Source organism: Gorilla gorilla, chromosome 14 (genome assembly GCF_029281585.2).
Source record: "Gorilla gorilla gorilla isolate KB3781 chromosome 14, NHGRI_mGorGor1-v2.1_pri, whole genome shotgun sequence".
Lineage (NCBI taxonomy): Eukaryota > Metazoa > Chordata > Mammalia > Primates > Hominidae > Gorilla > Gorilla gorilla.
Genome location: NC_073238.2, coordinates 121,513,211 through 121,518,721, shown reverse-complemented (window position 1 = coordinate 121,518,721; position 5,511 = coordinate 121,513,211).

Genomic DNA, 5,511 nt, shown 5'->3' with positions numbered 1-5,511 from the left:
TCTTTCTTTCTTTCCCTTTCTTTCTTTCCCTTTCCTTCTTTCTTTCTTTCTTTCTTTCTTTCTTCTTTCTTTCTTTCCCTTTCCTTCTTTCTTTCTTTCTTTCCTTTCTTTCTTTCTTTCTCTTTCTTTCTTTCTTTCCTTCTTTCTTTCTTTCTTTCCCTTTCTTTCTTTTTTCCCTTTCCTTCTTTCTTTCCCTTTCTTTCTTTCTTTCTTTCCTTCCTTTCTTTCTTTCCCTTTCCTTCCTTCCTTCCTTCTTTCTTTCTTTCTTTCTTTCTTTCTTTCTTTCTTTCTTTCTTTCCTTCTTTCTTTCTTTCTTTCTTTCTTTTTTTTTTCTGGACCAAGTCTTACTATGTCACCCAGGCTGGAGTGCAGTGGTGCAATCTCAGCTCACTGCAATGTCCACCTCCCGGTTTCAGGCCATTTTCCTGCCTCAGCCTCCTGAGTAGCTGGGATTACAGGCGCTCGCCATGACGCCTGGCTAATTTTTGTATTTTTAGTAGTGATAGGGTTTCACCATGTTGTCCAGGCTAGTCTTGAACTCCCGACCTCAGGTAATCTGCTTGCCTCAGCCTCCCAAAGTGTTGGGATTACAGGCATGAGCCAGCACACCTGGCCTCTTTATTTTCTATATGAGAAATTGTTCTCATGCTCCAAACAATAATCATGAGATAATAGTAGTAAAAGGAGATAATGGCTGTAAAGAGATTATCTGGAAGTTAAATCTTATTTTGTGGGTGGGGACACAAAGCCCGGATAAATGAGAAGGGCCAATGATATAAAACATCAGATGTTGTCGCCTCTGTGTAACGATCATGAAGGAAATGCATCTGTCTCAAGTTCTTGGACATTTTATGTATACTTTCATCATCTCAGCAATTGCTATGTACAGATTATAAGATTTTCACATCTGTCTTGAAGTGTATTTAGGTTGCTTTAATCTGATATTCATATCTTTTCCAAGACTGTAGAGATTTTGGTGCAGGGACTTAATCTTTTACATCTCTTATATTAATAATTTCATTGAATGTTATATCAATTAATGGAGTGAATGAATACCTTTGACCCAGATTGAGTGCTACTTCTATTTGAATTTCTTAGCTACTCAAACCTATCAGCTGGATCCCTTTTACTATCAAGAATTAACTTTTTTTTGGACCTCAACAGAATTTTGTTAGCAAAGATCTGAGCAAAGACCTATCACATATAAATTTAGCAAATAGATATGGATACCTATAAACAATTAGCTTGTTTTTATTTTATAAATCGAAGTTCTAAATATTTTATTAAATACTTTGTCCTTACACCATAAGCAGAATCATTAACTTGACACACTTCAAAGAAAGTCATGTGAGATTGTATGAGTAATCCTTATACAATCGCTGAAAACTGATCATAAACACTCTTCATTTATAAAAATTCACCCTGCAATATTTTGGGGAAGTTACCTCTTCATTTTGTTAGAAACAGAAATAATTTCAAATACTTCAAAGAAATCTTAAAGATAAAAGTTTTAAGAAATCACAAATGACCATTCATAAAACAGAGTCATTTTGTCTCGATGAGAAGCCAATCACGTTTGGACAAATTTAGGAGATGACACGCTAGACCTAGCAACACCCAGAAGATCTTTTCACACATCATTTGGGATTTTTTTTCTTTTCTTTTTGATGGATGGATGAACAAACTTAAGGAGTTAATGGGCAGATAACAGTTGAAATGGGAAAGGACAGTAACGGTCAGGCCAGTTAAAAGCTCTTTCCGACACCAGCTCCCAGCTCTGCCTCCCCAGCCGATCCCCCTGTGAACTTTTTGTGTTTCATTCATTTTGCTGGAATTGGAAATGTAGAGGCCAAGAAAAGGCCATATCCTGCTTCATTGACTAAAGCTATCCTGTAAGCGAGTTTAATGGGTTAGAAGTTAATACCAGTGACAGTTGTAAGAAAAGTTTCCAAGTGTTTCCCGGGTCTGGAGGGACTCCCTGCGGCTCAGACTTCTTTGCGCTTCCTTCCACTCTCCTTTTCTCTTATCTGTGGAAGCTTCCATGACAAACAGGGGGCATCTGTTAGGAAACAAAGCGGGGGGCTGCTAGAAGTGAGCAAATCCCCCCAACCGCAGGGCCTGGCAAAGAACGAGTTCCAATTACAGCCGACTCAACAGTGGTGATCAGGTGAACAGATAAGCACAAGGAAAGAGAAATCAAATTTCCTTCACATTTACAAACCATTGTTTCCCTTTATTTGTCCTCTAAGAGAGGACCATCGTTCTCCGTGAAATGTGAGCCCTCTCAGTTACACTCACTTTCTCTGCATGGCTTCTATTGTGACCATTTCTGAACATCGTGTTTTCACATGGTTCCCCTCAAAGTACCTTCCAAAGCGCAGGAAGGTAGTGACCACAGAAGAGTGGAATTCATTCTGCCAGCTAAGTGCAAGAAAGGGCTTTTCCAACACTTCCTCCAAGCATCTGCTTTGTGACATATATTTTTTGATTCCTTTGTTCAAGTGTTGTATACAAGAGAAACATGCACAATTGGTAAGTCCACATCTCACTGAATTTTCACAAGCTCTCGTGTAACCAGCATTCAGTCCAGGAGACAGAACATGACCTGTGCGTTCAATTCCTAGGGCTGCTGAAACAGAGTCTCACCAACTGGGGGGCTGCAAACAGGACTTTATTGTCTCACAGTTCTGAGGCTAGAAGTTTGAAATCAAGGTGTTGGCTGGACTGGTTCCTTCTGGTGGGCATGGGGGAGAATCTGTCCCGTGCCTCTCTCCGAGCTCTGGTGATGGCTGGCAGTGCATGCTGTTCCTTGTCTCATTGATGCATATCCCAATCTCGGCCTCCAGCTTCACACGGCCTTTCTGTGTGTGTGCATCTCGGGGTATCCTCTCCACTGGTCATATTGAATTAAACTTGATGACATCTGCCAAGATCCTATGTCCAAATAAGATCACATATGCAGGTACTGGGGATCACACTTCAACATATTTTTGGCAGGGGAAAGGAGGTGGAAAATAATTCAATTCATAATAATGACTTTTCCAGATACTCCCCCATCCTCCCTTCCAGTAAACACCCCCACCCCTAAGGGCAGCCACTTTTCTGACTTCTGATAGCATACATTTCTTTTACGCTTTATTTAAATCATACATATCGAGTCTTTGCGATGTAATGTGATTTTTAAGGGGGGCTTTCCAAACTTTAGCAGTCACTCAGATGCCCTGAATTGTTCCCACCATTGATATTCCTGAATAGCAATCTACTACATAAGTAGCAGATAGTTTTAAAAGTCAGATAACCTATCATAAAATCAATTATTTCAAAAGAGAAGAAAACAAAGTTTCTTCACAGCAGTACAGCAATAATTCTATAGAAGTGGTAAAGCTTTAAATGAATGCATCAGATACATTCGTGTCAGCCTCCTGACATGCATAGCATCAAGCTGTGGACAAGAAATGCAACTGTCTATATTTCTCAACAATGCATCCACTTTCTCATTTTAAGCCATTACTCCATGAGGACAGGAGAACCTTAATCTCAGTCAATTTTGTGTTTCTTTCAACTTTTCATGGGGATTGTCTTAGCATGGGAAGGGGACAGGGACCCCAGGGAGGGTTTGTGGCTCTCTCAGGTCACCTGGCTCTGCAGGTATCTGCTGGGATGTCTATAGGCCTCTGTGATTTTAGGCTGGAGATAGAACCTGTGTGCCGTGAAATGGTGCTGGTTTCTGTCCTTTGGCCTCTCAGGTCTCGTAGCTCTACTTCTGAAGACCCTGAGAATCCTCCTGTGACTTCTATACCATTAAGAGTCCTGGAATCACCGGGGCCATTTCTTTTTTGACATCTTCCTTGGGTTTTCACCAAAAAAGCCTTTCTTGGGCTTTGCCACCTGCCCAGAACTCGCTGGGAGGCACCTTGTGGAGTCCCCTGCCTGGTCCTCTTTGACACATCTGCTCTTATTCCAGAGCCTTGCTCTCAGGCAGTCCACCCAGCCAGGGAAATCTTTTTCTAGCAGAGAGGGAGGACATCTCTATCTTACTCTATCTCAATCATTCTCCCAATCATTTTGTCTAAGCCTCAGATCTTCTAAGTTCCTTTGAAGATTTTTTTAACACATGGCCCTATTTTAAGCGAATAAACACACCTGGTTCAGTAACTTCGGACAAGTTAATTATTCTAATTAAAGACTATCCTCTTCAGTAAGGAAGAATTAAAAACAGTATCCACCTCACAGGATTTTTTTTTTTTTTTTTACTGTAGAGGGGCATATAAATTAACTGAGTTTATCTGTATAAACACATAGAACTGTGCCTGGCACATACAGAGACTCTATAGTGAAAGTTATTATTATTATTGTTATTTTGAGATGGAGTCTTGCTCTGTTGCCTAGGCTGGAGTGCGGTGGCGCAAGCTCGGCTCACTGCAACCTGCGCCTCCCAGGTTCAAGCAGATTCTCCTGCTTCAGCCTCCCGAGTAGCTGGGATTATGGGCACCCACCACCATGCCTGGCTTTTTTTTTTTTTTTTTGTATTTTTCTAGAGATGTGGTTTCAACATTTTGGCCAGCCTGGTCTCGAACTCCTGAACTTAGGTGATCCGCCTGCCTCGGCCTCTGAAAGTGCTGGGGTTACAGGCGTGAGCCATCACACCTGGCCAGTGAAAGTTGTTATTAATTTATTTATTAACAGCTTAAATGGACAGGGAGAGAGAAAACAACAGGAGGGGGAAAAAATCACTGCATTTTCAATTAACATAACAAATCATTATTTTGTAAATTTACAAACTCATTGTAAATCTAAAAACAGAATGATAGAAAGGAAGAACTGCAGGGAGACATCAAGAGAGGAAATGTTAATTAGGCGGCATCTGCTCCTTTAAGGTAGCTAATGGTATTGTGAGAGATTGGGGGAAACCCACACATGTGTCCCAGACAGAAGATTCCCCGCGAAGAGGTAAAAGATCAATTCATTTCAGTCAGGTTAGCTCATTAAAAAAAGATAAAGTTAAGGTACCCCGTTTCATCTAAAACTGTGGAAGGAGAAACAATGACATCACGGAAACTGTAATTAACATTTCAAAAGATCACAGAATTAGCCAAGTAGAAGCCCTGGGTTGTCAACACAACAATTAGCCCTCACTGGCTGAGTAAACACAGAGGGGAAGTAGCTACTTCTAAATGTTTTTTCATTTTATCACTTTCAACGGTGTCAAATATTCTACAATGGAGACTTAAGTAGCACGTTCAGTGACACTGGTTTCACTCAATCTCAAGATCGCTTTCACGGTAAACACTTCGTTTAGAGTGCCATACACCCAGCGGGTGAAAATAAATATGAAATGGAAATGACACCACTCAGTAAGGTATCGTGTGTCTGATCTGTTGACGGTCATCTCAGCTGGAATGCCTGGCAGCCCACCTGCAGGTCTATTCTACTCTGCAAGTTACTCATCAACACATTGGAAAGCATCTTTGAAAGAAAGAATTAGCAACCAGATGTTCTTCCTCTACAGTA